Source organism: Colias philodice, chromosome 8, assembly GCF_061535455.1.
Source record: "Colias philodice isolate Cphi_HAF_F1 chromosome 8, ilColPhil1 Martin Lab GWU primary, whole genome shotgun sequence".
Taxonomy (NCBI): domain Eukaryota; kingdom Metazoa; phylum Arthropoda; class Insecta; order Lepidoptera; family Pieridae; genus Colias; species Colias philodice.
Window position 1 is genome coordinate 5,385,751 of NC_143093.1, and position 14,767 is coordinate 5,400,517.

Sequence of the window (14,767 nt, forward strand, 5' to 3'; positions counted from 1 at the left end):
GCTATACTTTAAAATGTATAATAACGTTACGTATTTTAAGCTTCAAAAGCATATTTTGTGAAAGTAGCTACCGTACAGCATAAATTGTATTCTTTAATGACTTTTGAACTAGTCTTATATTTTCATTTTTACGTAGGTAGACAATATTAGACACAGATGCATATAACGTCGGCGCAATTTGTAGTTTCTAAATAGACTCTTCTATTTATAGGAGGCAAAGGAAAAGAATACTGTCTTATGAGCCTGCCATTGTCTATAACAACTTCATAACTACGTGACAGAAGTTGTAGGTTGCCTTGTTGGAAATACTACTTCTGAAAAAAGACGTTGACCTTTCCAACTTTCTCTTAATTAGTAGATATCGAGTTGTTATTTTATCAAAGCAATTAAAAACAATTGAATAGCCAAAAGTGGTTTTCTAATAAGATAGGTAGAGTTTTTTCGATATAACACCAAAATATATTTGGTTAAGTATGTATATCTAAATAGGTATAGGTATATTAAGAAGAGCTGGAACGTCAACACATTTACACATTGCACATGTTAGGCCGGGAGATACTGACACAAAATTTCGGGTCATTTGTAACAGGATGGCGGTCTAGAGGGGTCTTAGTACGCAATGACAAAAAGAAAAATGATGGTCAGAACGCTGGTACCGGCGGACTAGTCGCGTGGGCGTTAGTTACACTCGTCGGATAAATAGCGAAAGTCCTACGATTTGTAACACAAAAATTTTAGAATTTACCGATAGCCCTTAAAAAAGATGTACTGTGGTAGTGTCATGCCATACTTTGACGATGTGACTTACAGTCCGCCATACCGACGTGAATGCGTTGATTTAAAAAAAAAACAATTCAACCATTTGTACCGGGCTAACTTTTGCACAGGTAACCATCGTCGTGCAGCCATTTACTAAAATCGCCATGCCATACTTTTCGGACGATTCCAAATGGTCGCCATACCGCGGAAAATCTGCAAATTTTTGAATTTTTTTTTCTCGCCAAACGTTTTGTACCATCCTACATTTTTTTTTCAACAACTCCTGAATGATTATAAATAGAAGTGTGATAATGCCATACCTGTGGGAGGTGATGAATGTGTATAAGATTGTATTGTAATTGATTTCTATTTTTTTTTTATTCTTATTGTAAGATTTTATTCGTAGCACGATTACGATTACGATTTGACGATTACGATTTGTACGATTTGTAGCAGTATGGCACTAATTTTTCCCTCTATTAAAAATATGGCAAATATAATAATGGTCACGTTGCATCATATACTTTCCAAAAATGCCGTACTGGTACAAATCGCCAATTCTTTTCATTTTTTTTTACGTCTTGGCTTAAGTCTTACAATCATCCGCCCCATGTTTGCATTCTGCGATATTTTTTTCTAGGTAGAATTGTATACAAACAAACAGAATATAATAATCCCATACTGTAAAAAATTATTTTACGTATTGTACAGTCGTATTTTTGAAACGTGACGATTAAATTAATTTTTCAAGTATGGCAGCACTTTTTCCCCCTACTAGAAGTATGGCAAATATAATAAATAATAATAGTCACATTTTATCAAATACTCTCCAAAAATCCAAATGCAATACTGGTACAAATTGTTTGGCGAAAAAAAATTTTTTTTTTGCAGATTTTCGGCGGTATGGTGGCCATTTGGAATCGTCCGAAAAGTATGGCATGGCGATTTTCGTAAATATCTGCACGATGATGATTACCTGTGCAAAAGTTAGCCTGGTACAAATGGTTGAATTGTTTTTTTTTAAATCAACGCATCGCGTCGTTATGGGGGGCTGTAAGTTACACCGGAAAAGTATGGCATGACACTACCGCCTACATCTTTTTTATGGGCTATCGGTAAATTCTAAAATTTTTGTGTTACAAATCGTTTGACTTTCGCTTTTTATCCGACGAGTTCGACTAACGCCCACGCGACTAGTCCGCCGGTACCAGCTTTCTGACCATCATTTTTCTTTTAGTCATTGCGTAATAAGACCTCTGTAGAACCGCCATTCTGTTACAAATGACCCGAAATTTTCTGTCAGTATCTCCCGGCCTATGTATGTGTCATATTTTGCAATTGTTTATAAATACAGGGTGATGTAATTGGTGTAGTACGAATATCTAAAAATCTATGAAGAATTTTGTGATACAGTAAATGGAAGAATTATAGACTATTTTACAGTATTTAATAAAATCATTTAATTTTTTGTTCATTTTCATTAGAAATGTCAATTTTTCTCACCAAGGTGGAAATTTGGATGATAAGGATCTTGTTAGAAAAATATAAATTTTGACTAAAATCGGCATTTTTTTTTCAAAAATCAAATTACTAATTAATAATCAGAGTTATCACATTATTAAAAAAAATAAGCCAAACTTTACACAATTTTTACCTACTTGATGCAATCCTCAAAGATCATGGACATAGTGTATTGCGCCTTCCACCATACCATCCAGAACTCAACCCAATAGAGTTACTATGGGGCATAATTAAAGGGAAAGAAGCATCACAAAATGTGAACTTTAACTTGAAAACTGTGGAAGAATTATTTAGAAAGGAAGCAAATGCTATTAGTCTGGATATGTTTAGTGACGTTTGGAGAAAGACGCGAGAACATGAGGAAAAATATATTCAATTAGAACCAAAATTTATAATAACATTAAGAAATTCCGACAACGAAACATTGAGTTCTTCGAGCGATGAAAGTTACAGTGAAGTAGAAGATTACGATTATGATTAAATAGATTCTTCTTCTTCTCTATAGATACTGCTTTCTGACTTGGTGGTAAATGTTAAAACTGTTAAACTGTTATGACGATTCAAAAGTGCTTCTAGAAGAAGTCTAATTGTGTAAATGTTTGAGTTTGAGTTTAAAACCAATAGTGTGAAAATTATACAATAAACATGTAACACATATTTGTTAGCGCGTATTGGTAGGTATTACGTACTTACTACAAATATAATATTTCTTAGATAATATCTTTACTCGACCAAAGTCAGGAATTAAATTATTATTTGTTAATTGAATGATTATTAATACTTTTATCCAATTGATTATTATTAGAATAACTAATTAACTTCATCAATTGATTTACTTTTAAATTATAATTTTACAGGTAAATTATGAGAGCTTTCATAAGTAATTATATTTGCATATATATATATCTACAACGCACCCATTTTACAATTCAAGTCTAAAATGAAACTAGAGTCGCATTTATTTTTGAACATACTGTAAGTGAAATTGCATAAGTGTGAGTACTGTGAACATGCCAGCTTTCCCTAATTGACCGATAACTTTCATGAATTATTAAATGTCAAGCTCTAAAAATTGATGAAGACTGTAGAGTGCATGTACGGAACAAATTAATTTAATATATTTTTTTGATGGTAGTTAAATATTCACGTTGGTGAATTCCATATAGGCGAGTGAAATGCTTGTAGGGGATACTTTGATCATTTAATACCGTACAGAATTGGTCCCAATGTTGGGCGTAAACTGTAAATGTTTAAATGGACCATAAAAAGTGAATTTTATAAATATACGAGGTGACGTCTGTGTAAAGTTGTGTGAATGCTATTTTGGAATAGCTTGTCTTTCACAAATTAAAATTGACAAAAGTTAATATTTGTTATAAGAGTGTAAAAAAATAAAAACGTGTGTTTAAAAATACACGTTATTATATTTTACGAAATATGAAATGTGTATTTAGAAATACCAATTACATGTATTATTCATGTATAGATTAGTAATAACTTATAATTAATAAAACTAATCTGATATAAATAAGAGAGTAACCAATATTTAATATCGTTCAAGATAATAAAGGAAGCGATGCCGAGGATTTTGAAACTTCAAAGAATCAGCATACTCATCTCGATTCAGAAACAATGTAAAGCTATTGTTTACCTTTGTATAAGTTTACATTGTTCGTCAAGAAGTTTGATAAAAGAATCTGACTATAAGCTTGCGAGTGATCCACAGTCACCAAAAATGTCTCTAGCCTTCACATCAACATACAAATTCTATAGCTTATAAGATTATTTTAATACATAAAATAACGTTCCCTGTTGTACTCAATATACGCTAAATGAAGAAATAGATATTATGTAGGATGTATAGTAGTGCAATTCATTCATAGGTGAAAGGTATGTGACTTATTGCTTATTAATAAATTATTTAATATCAATACGTGACTGATAATATTTTAATGAATGAAGATAAAGTATATTCTATAAACCGTTATTTTTTAATATTTTCTTGATTGCAACAACTAAATTTAAATCTGAATGGCATAACAAAAGTAAACGCTTCGTATCTGCGTATGTTTTGTGTTAATTGGAAATATAATTCTGGGTGGTTCATCATACGACAAAATTTTATCGTGATCAACCAATCGCATTCAGTTTTGATCCCGCTGTAACAAAGGTGCGGCAGATAATGGGAATTTAACTGTATAATATACTTAACTATACGATAGAAGTTCTCACATTTTTGCACGTTTTTTAAATGGAAATTTTTATGACTTAACCTTGACCTTTCTTCGACATTATTTCCAGGAGTAGATACGAGCACTTTAACATAATATATTACTTCAGGCATACCATTATCTTAAAGAAGGCGTCTTTAATACTTGGAAATATAGGTGTTTTTTAAACAGAATAATTTTTATCTAGTTTCATTTGCAGTGTCGTTCACCCTTCTTGAATGCTACGATTGATTCAAGAGTTTATCGGTGGTGAATATTGATAGAGTTGTGGTTGGTGATATGTTAGTACGTGAGCTGAGATAGGAATCAGATAAGCTGTAATGCCCGTAATGGCGCGGAGCCTCCCGCCCTAGCGTTGAGTTTCGCTCGCAATTCACCTGAATAATGTATGCAAACATTCTGCTCAGCTTCGTCCTCACGGCAGGCGGGTATATTTTTCTTTCAATTCTAAATTTCCACATTTTCAGTTTTCTTAACACTCGTACATATTTGACAGCGTTAGATTACAATATTTATTTCTATCTAGCGTCTATTTACCAAAAAGTGAATTGTAAATTGCTATGAGGATAATAAATACTAAATAGTCGTTTGTAACATGAATGAACATACGTATTCACATTAGTACTTTCTGCACATGTCACCCATGTCTGCAATGCATAAGTTGTGATATCGGTAGATACACTTACATTTTAATTCTTACAAAAGCTATCACTTGTAGTGTAGTGATGGGCGATGGCGTTAAAATCATCAGAAAACAAATGAGTTAGGGACATGTATATTGTATACCTTAGATATGCTAAGCTATACTTTATTTTATAAATCTGAACGCCTTATGAATCCCCTTGAGAGTATTTTTCATCCCGGATAGCGTTAGCTCTTGACAACAGGAAGGAAAAGGTTTTGAGAACGTAAGTTATACATAAAATAGGTATATGTCGAACCTTATCGGATTGGTTTGAAGAGAGCTATTCCGATAATCTTTTATAAACCTACTAAGTAACCTGGGTCGTCTCTTACTTACAAACTGTAACTACTTTTGAGATATAGAATATATGTATAATATATATATCATGCGTTTTCACGTGTAAAAGCTTACTTTATTTCTAAGTACATTAGTACAGTATTGTTTTGACCTTTGCTGTTAACAAATTACAAACAAAAAGCATAGGTAATACATACAAAAAGTGTTTACATTATAGTAATGTAACATTCGGATTGTCTCAAGAGCATTCCCTCTTCTAAAAGAGATAGATAGGTAGATAAGTACATGTAAACCATTTCATATTGTGTATTTTACCAGTTATGTTACATAAGTTAGAGTTTTCCTAAAATCTTTATGCAAAAAATAAAATGTACCTTAATTTTATGAGTTATATGTTTTTAACTTTTTATACAAACTTTAAAAATGAACTCGGGAAATGTGCATAATTTTTGTGAAAAAAATCTGTAATCTTTATTCATGCGGTAATATAAAGTGCAATGTAACGTTCCGCTCTACTGCGCCTCACTTAAAATTTTCAATAGTCAAGATCTGATGAAGGTGACTTGAACGTTTATAAAATATGGATGCATCTTTTAAAATTGTTATTTATATATAAAGTTATTTAAATATCATTAATGAAATTCTTTTTAATCAAATCTTCATGTTGTGAAGCCGTTGGAAGAGTTTTAAATTATAGTTATTAACGTTGGAAGTTTTTAGTGCTTTCTTGTTTCTTAATGTACAAATGTGCCAATAATATCATAAACATCCCCTTAAGATTTATTTGATTATTAAAATTGTATGATGTCATTATCATTAATTAAATTTACTTCATATCACTGACTACAAATATTTTAATAAAGCATACGACATCCGTAATTTTCGTTAAAAGCTTTTTCAATTATGTATTATGAAGTAACGCGGTATAGAATATAAATTTATATAAAAAGTACGCCTCTTGAGGTATTCTTCTCTAGTGATATATAAACTGCATTCTTTTTCTTTAGTATTGTCGGCGGTTAACGACCTCTGCACTACAGTCGGCAATCTCTTAGCTAGTAGCCACAGTTAAACATTAATAGGCTGCAATTCCAGTTCAAGCATTTACTGTTCTAATAACATTATACGCTTTATAGCGCTTCTCGGTTCCAACCCAACATAACACGCTATTACGTAAAAATGTATATAAATAAAATATTTTCAGTATGTGTGTTCATGTCGTGAAAGAATTACTACACTATCAGTTGTAGAGCAAACGTTCTACGTGACTACAGCACATTTACGTTTGCTATAAGTAGGTACAAGTATTTACGGCTTTTACAATGTACTTCTTCTGGTACTATATGAATCTTAATACTATTATAAAGGCGAAAGTTTGTAAGTATGGATGTATGGAGGTTTGTAACTCTTTCACGTATAAACTACTGAATGGATTTGAATGAAACTTTACCACAATATATCTTATACATCAGAATAACACATAGGATAGGTTTTATCCCGGAAATCCCACGGGAACGGGAACTATGCGGGTTTTTCTTTGAAAACGCGGGCGAAGCCGCGGGTGGAAAGCTAGTTTATAATAAAGTATAAAACGTATCAACCTATGTTTGTCGTGTAAACGTTGCTATTTTTTTCACCGTTTGCAAAAGCTCCTTTACTGGGTTAGTCTCCTGATTGTAAACACTACCACCATCCATGAACTTTTGCAGAGCTATAAGGTAATTTGCAGACCGTACGTCGCTACAAATAGTTTGATGAATTTAAATGGATAAATATTAAATGCATAAAGAAAGAAAGGATTGACGAAGAGAATTAAGGAAAGGATAAGGAAAAGGGTTGCTATAACTTTTGAGTTTTTTGTATGAGTTCTTATTTGCCAGACTAGAATGAAGAATGAGAAAATTTACATAATTAAGTACCTACAATACATAGTAGATGTGCCTAAATGTAGTTGAAATGATAATGTCTAATGTCTATACCTACTAAATATAGGGTGTCAAGAATAAACACTCTAATATTTATAGGTGCTGAATGTCACGAGTGTAAATGTAACACCTACCTATATGACCTGGCATATACTATAAAAAGAACAACCTGTGTCCCGTCAGATATGGGCCATTGAGTTTATATCAAGCTTGACCTAGATTGCACCTTTAAATTAGATGGCCCTTAACCTTAACTATTTATAGTTATATAATTTATAAAATATCAAATATTTTAGAAATTTAATTCGTCACTAATAATTACTGAATTTTCCCAATTTTATGGTTTAGAAGCTGAGTGCCCAAGCAACAAGAAAAATGAGCTAAATTTACATTTTAAATTTATTTGGAACTTAAATGAATTTGTATAAAGCGATATCAAACATTTTATATTTTCAACGATCGGCACAACCACCAGTTTTAATACGATATGCGATACTAGGCAATGTATGTATGAATATCATATACAGCAATATAGCTCCACGTTGGCATGTTAATTAATATTCCTATTTGAGTTGTATTTGTCTGTGGAATGTGTACTAGTATTGTACATACATGTATTTCAAATTGCCTCTTTGGTCTATTGATTGGCATATTTGGCTGTTGAAAAATTTCAAATTTCAATAAAAACCCTTGTTATGAAGGTGGGGGTATTCGAAAACCTCGAGCACGTATAAGAATCACTCCTGCACCCACCAATGGTGTCTTTTTTCCTCTCACAGGTACTATTATTATTTTTGAGTATAAATTCTACAAGTTTGCTCTATTATATTATAAAAAAATGCAAAAAGTACAGAGCTAAAAATAATTTCAGATTAAAATTACCAAGAAAATTTAAATTGTATTTATAAGAAAAGTCAATTTTTTATCTCTAGTCTTAGAAACATAACAGAAGTATAAGCTAGAGAAAAACACAATAACATAAATCATCATGAGAAAATCTATGCGTTTCATACAACTATTTCCTGGGAACGTATATTCTTAAACAGAAGTAGCATTTAATAATAATTGCTTCATATGCAAGTGCAGTCTATTCATTATACGTTGAGGGACAGTGCCCTTATAATGAGATGTCGCTTAATAGAGGAGAGTCCCCGAGCTAAAAGTTTAAGTAGTGATTGTTTCTATTCAGAATTTATAAAAATTAACAAGTCTATTTAAATGTTGCCTTTAATATTTCTATACAGATTTAAACTGTATTCTGTATTCTTTCAATTGTATTAATTTAGCTCGACAATTAGATCTTTCTGTTTCAATGCTTTCAAATTTTCGCAGTTCAACAAATTGACTGCGAATTTCAACGTTTTAATTTATATATATTTTTTGTAATATAACAAAATCTGTTTACATTTTCAAGTGCACATTCATTAACAATGAAAAATATTGTATTGTAAGTAAGTTCGGCTTGTATTTAATACCATTTAACATTAAATAATAAAAATATTATGATTCATTGAATTAATGTCACATGTATAACTGAATGAAGATGAATATAAGTTTTTTGATACATAATAATATTTTATTTATAATAATATTCGATTCATCGTCGATATGTACAGTTTTCGAAATTGCCTGCAGTAGCTGCAAAGTGCAAGACGATAGAACGTTGTAAGGGTCGTCTCTTTGAACTATAGAGAATCTTGTCGCAGTATAAATCACGATAAACTATTTTTTATAGCACGATTAATATTTATTACAAAGCAGCGCATGTTCTGTTACCTACAGTGTCTTCGCAGTTATATTCAATGTTATTCTCAATTGCCCTTGTTGACTTAAATAAATAAATTGTTAATTGAGAAAGCATTTCTGTGTCACCCATAACTGTAGAGCACATCACGGCCTATTTTTTCATTCAAGCAGTCTATGTTCAGAAAGTCCCGCTTTCATTCAAGATTTCTTTTATTTAGTATAATATTGAGCTTCAGATATAACTCGGTAAAGCGGTTTCAATCTAGTCATGTTTTTTGCTTTTGTGGAGAAGCTCAAAAGCTGCTCCTGGTCTGTAAGAAAAGTTATAGATTTAGGTTTTTTAAAAAGAGTTTTTACTGCTAGAGTCTTATTATGGCTTTAAAATGTTCTTTTACTTTTTACAGAAAATTGCACGCTCATCGAAATAGCTAAAAATTTACAAAATCAGTTCTCATGAAGATTATCGTCGTTTATTTAAACGAATATTAATTAATAATAAATTTAAATTTAATCAAGTTTCGTAGAGATCCATTATTTTAATTAAAAAAATAGGTCATCACAGCTATCTTACTTTCTACCAAAAAGTATAAAAATTAAGGAATTTAATAAATAAGCGTCCTTGACACAATAACCTTTGGCTCGATAACGAAGGTACAGGTACTTTATAATACTCGTACTTTATTACAATTTTTTTGCAATATTCATATTTATACTTATAAACACTTTGTAGAAACTCTGTAGTCTTAATGCTCAAAAATAATTTATTACATACCTACGTATCTCGAGGTTAGGTTACACCGTTGATAAATAAATCTTCTCTTTACCTTTACTTGAATTTGAATTAATATATAATAGTAAGTTAAGTGTAAGTGTAATTGTTACTGTATTTAGTAGCAACAACATAAAAGAAGATAAGTTTTTCTACATTTACTATAACAACGTCTACGCAATTGCGTAGCAGCGTAGCACTCGAAGCGTAGACTTGTAGTAATTCATTGAACAACATCTTTTTCATAAAAAGGCCAAAACTGTCTATAAAGTCATATTTTTATTAAAATATTATGATATCTTAAATGTACAACGAAAATAGCTTGATATTTAGGTAACAAAGCATTTGTGTTTTTTACTAGTTTGTTTCAAACTGCGGTTAATAGGTAAGTTAAAAATATTTATTACAAAATGACCATGCAAGAGTATACTAGTCTTGTTTCTTTATTAATCTCATTTCATGTCACTAAATGTTCCATTTAAATTTTGCGAATATTGTGTCGCTTTTATAAAAGTGATTCTGCACCTCGAGTCTCGACCTCCCTATGGGACTCCTACAGACTGGTTAAACGCCAACGCGCAGTTCATTACTTTCAATGATGTCTTTAGTGTACGGGGAATTATTAGCCTGGCAAGAACTGCTTTATAATGTAGGCGTTATTAATGTTATAAAAGTACAGGAATTTCATTTCATTACTTTAATCACGTACACCCTATATTAATCATGATTTAAAATTTTGTCGCTAATGGTATATTTCATCACTTTTATGTATTTTGAAAGGAGCATTGGAGATATAAAAAAGAAATTGATTTAAAATTTATTGTGAATACTGCTCCGTAAAACAACACTAGGTGCAATAGGTTGTAAAGGCATAAATATCAACATACATTTATAAAGAACCTATAAAATGGTTTCAATTTATTTTGAAATTAATCCTTAGCATTGTTTAACTAAATTAGGAAAAGAGATTTCTTTGGGCTGCAGCCAGTATATCGGAGATTACCTGGATAAACCTACCTTTTATAAACTCACATTGTACTAAATTGGGTATGCCTTATTAAAAATGCAACACGGGTGTCGACACAATCTTTTAACAATGTGCATTTTTAAAAAAAACAGAATTGAGATTTGAATAAAAAATTAAAGGAATAAATAATGGAGAAGGAATAAAAGGAGAGACAGAATAGTAGGCATTTACACAGTTGGTATTGGCTTGAGATTTTTTAGTATTTACTGACTCTACATTCACGAATTGTTATTCGACACTGTACTTTCTTTGTTTTTTTATTAGGTAGTAGGGCTTTCGTCTAGGTCGGCTTATTGATTTTGTTCAATACTGAGGGAAAGTTTTCTTTAATATGTAAAGAAAATGTATGAGGAATTTATTTTAGGAAAAATAAAAATAACATTTTAAATGTAGTACATTTATTACTTACTCGTGACAAATAATTACATTAAACATATAATTGCAATTGCTAAGTATATTGAGCTTACAGATTTCTCAATTCCTATATCGGCCAAGCGAATCGCCTTTATAATAATACTGACTTCCAACTCGACAGTCATCAGTAGACAATAAAACGCAAATCGTACATATTTACAATAATCAAATAAAATTTTGACACACATTTTATCACAAATGTTTACACGATAACAGTAATTAATTCTAGACACAATAATGTTTATAGTAAAAATACTGTGCACTATATTATAACGTAAATAAGGTTGTGGTTTTCCCAAATATTACCTCAAAGGATATTAACAGACACTTGACAGTATTAAATGACTAAAAATGTATTGAATTTTAGTTGACAGGTAGAATGTAGCGTATTGACGATGTTTGGCTTAAGGACATTGTAAACTACACTGAACATGACAATCATAGGAAATATGAAGACCTGCAGTGCGTTGTGATTTAATACTTAGAAGTCCTCTATCTAACGACTAATTTAAATAATTAAGGACTGGATATAATCAACTATCGTTAAATCTGCGGATAGTCGAAGATGATTGATTTCAAATTTACAAAAAAATTAAAAAATATATATACATACGTAGGTTTACAGGCACATGTTTAATCGTTTTAACACTGATTGCAGAACCCTAATCTGCAGGTCATTGTCTACAGTCTATAAAACTTATTCTAAGTTTCTTAAAAATGTTGACTATTCAGTCGGTTCTCTTACAAACTATTGCAAATATTCTATTACGATCGTGACACAACTCGACATGAAATGTATACATATTATGTAGTTTAACTAGCCTATATACAAGTGTGAATACTACCTTCTATCTGATAAGAAGATAATTTAGAATATCTCTTTATTTTTTAACCAATAATGGGATGATTTGCGAATCTACGTTATTTTACACAACTATTGTGCATTCGGTCGCTCATTCATAATATCAACTCTAGAACAAAACACATCAAAATTTAAATTAATTAAAGTAGGCATTATATTATTAATAATAATAATGAGTTAATTAGTTCCATACATTATAATTGTACTTAAACATTAGCGTGTCGAAATTCTTGTGTAGAAGAAAGGTAAAGGTAATATAATAAATGGTTATTTATTGTTACCAGTTTTGCGGAAATGTAAATTGTGAAACTATTACTGACATTATTTTTTTCTTCTTTTCAGATATTGTATCCATTTTAATATATTAATGTAGAGTTTGTTTGAGTACGCTTAAAAAATCCAACATTTATTTCTGCGTTGATCGAGGTCAAATAATGAAACGATATAACTACAACAGACTACAAAGATTTTTTCTATCTAATTTTTCTTCTTTTCTCATTCATATAACTATGATAAATTTCCATAGATAAGCGGGCAGGTATACACCACCTAATTTCTTCCAAAAATGTTACGACTATTTACTCAGAATTACAAGGAGATACGATATTGTTTCTAGTTCTATCAAATCTTGAGATAAATAATTATATATATACTTTCAACCGTACAAAATGTGTATATGTACTTTCAAACGTAGATACTTTGTACACTGGCCCTCTCATCGAGTGAAATGATTTGGGTACCGTGGGTCGACCCACTTGATCATAAACAAAAGCGATCAACCCGTTCGCCCACGCCGTATCACATCCTCTGTAGGACCAATACTTTTTAAACAACACAAAAGCTAAATCCTTACAAGGGTCAAGGTATAGAATTTTTGCAGTACAACTGCAGTAGATATATTTAAATTTACAATGTACATTGTACAGTAACTAGTGTGAAAAAGTGAATTGTTCCAACTAAAATATGTAATACAATGTCATCCTATTTTTTTAATAATTAATGAAATAAAACTAGTCTAGTACATATATCTATCCCGTCCGATTAGGGCCCTTCCGGCCTCCTCCACTCATGTCGCTAGTCGCTACCAGGGTGAACCTTCAGTTCACTCCCGCGTCCGCGTTAAAATGTAGAAGCCCTTCTGGCTAACATTGAGAAACACCACAAAAAAAAAACATATATCTATTGACTTATTGATTATTTTATGCGTCAAAGCGTGATAAAAAAGCGCCCTCTTTCTAATACTTTTTCTATTCCCTTATAAACATGAATTATTAACACTCCATCGCATCAACTGAATAAAAGTGTCAATGTCCTTATCTCTATAAAGTTTGTATAAGTTTGGCACACACGAAATTATTGGCCTAAGATTGGCACTTATTAATGCTGTGAAAATAAACATGTATAAAATTGCGTAGGTGCGTCACTATACTATCAATATCAAAGCGGTCCTCGTTTAAACCTATTAAAAATTTCGACTTCAAATTTTATCGTCCATTTGTTTACTGTTTACACGTTGGTACATAAATTGGCGTTTTCCATCCAGTAGTAAAAATATTTGCTGTTTTCTCTCCCGAAACATTGAATAAAAATTGAGCGCCAAAAACAAATGACAATTATTTTATTCTAAGCATAAGTTTAAAACAGGGCTGACTTCTAAATGGATGGTAGGTAATTCTTAATTATATATCATACTACAAAAACCACTGGATTGACCTTATTTTTATTGTTTATAAAAATGTTATGATTCTATTTGATTATTAGATATTTATTACCATTATCTATTGCTGCACTAAATTATTGTTCTACTATTTTTGAACGTATTATGTATTATATTCACATTTATATGATTCTTATAAGCAACTTGGAATACTTTAATAATATTATTTAATTAATGCAGTACAAATATTTAGAAAAATTATGCTATTTCAAATGCTCCATGCTCAAGTCGAGTGCGCTTAAGTTACAAACTGCGGGTTTCTTTCAACGAGGTATTGTGTACAATAACATGTTGTGTTCTTTAACAATGTATGCAAACCATCGCTAAGTGGAATTATAAGTATTGTGTCTTTAGTTAAGGAAACGCTGCTGTCTTTAAAATGATATGACTTCTCAAGAAAAAAAGAGCAGACAATTGATGGGTTATTCTAATAAACTCAGCGTTTAGACTAACAAAGCAGATAGAGTATTTTGGTTTTGTAAATGACATCACAAATCAGTATATACTTAATATAAATAGGTCTTACGTAGGTATCTTAAAAATCATCAAAATATTACATTGAATCTTAAATTGATCATTTTCCTTTAAATGTGTCGTTGTTTATAAATGTTGTAACTCTAATATTCAAATTTTTAGTATAACCAATTGACGTTTTTTTTTTGAAGACTGGTCCTAGCACTTTCCTCTATAGTTATATCATGGATTATCATACATAAAGATGGACAAAACATACAAAACAAGGAGGATATAACATTAACGCAAAGGGTTATTTTAAAATCTATTGTAAATTACGTCCCTCTCAAAGTCTATAGAA